Source organism: Rosa rugosa, chromosome 6 (genome assembly GCF_958449725.1).
Source record: "Rosa rugosa chromosome 6, drRosRugo1.1, whole genome shotgun sequence".
NCBI classification, from domain to species: Eukaryota; Viridiplantae; Streptophyta; class Magnoliopsida; order Rosales; family Rosaceae; genus Rosa; species Rosa rugosa.
This window is the reverse complement of record NC_084825.1, coordinates 65245-67531: the sequence shown is the minus strand read 5'-3', so window position 1 is coordinate 67531 and position 2287 is coordinate 65245. Positions and strand designations below refer to the sequence as shown.

The 2287-nt window shown below is 39.4% G+C and overlaps 1 non-coding gene across 1 annotated transcript; it reads right to left on the bottom strand.

The window, feature by feature from the left end:
• Positions 1-1934: 1934 nt before the first annotated feature.
• Positions 1935-2041, bottom strand: LOC133719098 (small nucleolar RNA R71). The gene has a single exon (XR_009850827.1). It is a non-coding gene; the product is annotated as a small nucleolar RNA R71 (small nucleolar RNA).
• Positions 2042-2287: the final 246 nt, after the last annotated feature.

The window sequence follows — 2287 nt, the reverse complement described above, 5'->3', positions numbered from 1 at the left end:
ATTTGAGATTGGGTAAAAGTGGGAAATCATAAATCAAGGCTTGTCATACTTGCTCCATAGCAATTTGTGACTTGTTCTTGTTGCTTCTCACTCCTCTTCACCTTTTTCTCTTTAATTGATGTATATTTTTGTTGATTTATTGATGGGTTGTGAGTAGTCTATTTAGGAAGCTAGGGTTTGAGCCCTAGCATGGATTTAATGTAATAAATATGTTTTGATTTAATGGTTTTCAATTTTGTGTTTGGCATATGTTCTATTCTATAATATTTGGCTTAGATGCATGCTTAGGAGCTTGATTAACTCTTGAATGTGTAGATGAGCATGTCTAGAACAAATTAGGGGACCTAATCACTTCTCTAATTTATAGCTAGGACACTTGTTTAGAACATGGTTTGTTACAATACCAATTTCGATTGCCGTATTGGCTAGTTTGAGAACCTTGATTCTAGGACTCTTCGCCTTTTGGTGCAACTAGAGGCCCTAACAAGGCTCTAGATTGTCCCAATTGAGTTTCTACGACCCTTGATCCGGAGTAGGAATACCCTTTAAGGAATCTATTGACCCATGAGCCTTGAAAAGCCTTGGGTACGGTTCTTGATGCCATTATAAATTGAATGACCATTGTCGGGATATATTTATGCATTAAATTTGGCTAGGAGGATACCCTAGTGACCTAATTTCTATTTCTTGATTAGTTTCTATTATCTCAAGTTTTTATTAGCCACTTTAATTTTTAATTGTCAATTTTATTTTTCGCAATTAAAAAAATCAATTTTTACAAACCACTTTCATTGTCCATACCACTCGGTTGTGAGCTTCCGCATTTATTTGTGGTTCTCTTGACCAATTTTAGGCTTGGTTGTTCCGAGCCGGGCATGTAAATAGCTTGGTGCTATTTTTAGGTTTTGTTTGTTAAATTGTTGGTGACTTAGTAATCGGCATAACCAAGGATTGGAGTTAGCTTTTCAATCCCCGTGGTACGATAATTTCGGGTTTAAATATTTCCCACTTCTTTGATGACCGTGCCCTTATTGCGCGTAAGTTGCATTTAAGTACAACAAATCACTAAATAACGCCGTTGCCGGGGATTAAAGTGTAATAGCTTTAATCCCTTGGGTTTTCGGCGATCGTCACTTGCCTTGACTTGTTTGTTAGTTTTTTATTAGGTTTCCTACTTAGTCGTTAATTTCTTGAATTGTTGATTTTCACTATTTCTTTGCTTTGGTTATTTTATTTTCTTGTTTAATTGTTATCCTACTTTCTCTTCTTAACCCCTCCCATTCATTGTGAAAAGTGAAATTGGATTCTCATTGCCTATTTTGTGAATTTTTGAGTACTCATTACGTGGTCTCATTTTTGTTCCAAGGTGTATGAACAAAGTATCTTCTTCATATCAACCGATCACTCTTAGAAGCTGAAGGGTATTGAGTGAGGACACTAGAGGGAGATCAAGAAGGAGGATTCGAAGGCCATCAGTGACCGAGAGTGCTCCACCTCGAGTTCTTGATCAAGAGAGAGTACCTTTAAGACATTCACAAGGAGAAGTTAACATGGGAGATGCACAAAATCCTCCTCAAGGCAAGACCATGAGGGAGTATACTAGCCCAACTATTGTTGATCACCCTTCTTGCATTGTACTCCCTCCATGTGAGCATCATTTTGAGATCAAGCCCACTACCTTGAGCATTCTCCCCACATTCCATGGCATGCCCTCAAATAATCCATATGATCATATTGCGGAGTTTGAAGAAGTGTGTACCACCGTTCAACTACATGGTCTCAATCCCGATGGCTTGAAGCTTAGATTGTTCCCTTTCACACTCAAAGACGACGCAAGGAAGTGGTTGAGCAAGTTGCCTCCTAGATCCATACGCACTTGGGTTGAGATGCAAGAGACTTTTTTGGGAAGATATTTTCCTCCTTCAAGAACTTCCAATGTTAGAGATGAGCTTGTTGCATTTCGACAACACCCACAAGAAAGTTTCCATGAGTGTTGGGAGCGCTTTAAGGATCTTGAGATGTCATGTCCTCACCATGGGTTAGAGAAGTGGTTTCTTGTGAACAAATTCTATAGAGGATTGATGGCGGACCAAAGACAAAGGGTTGACACTTTTAGTGGTGGAACTATTGCAAGCAAGCTTCCCGATGCCGCTTGGGACACATATGAAGAGCTTTCTCTCAACTCACTTCAATGGGATGATCTTGATATGAGAAGACGTCAAGTGCATAACAAGGAGAGTACACCTAGCCGAGGTGGTATCTATGAGGTTCAAGGAACATCATCCGG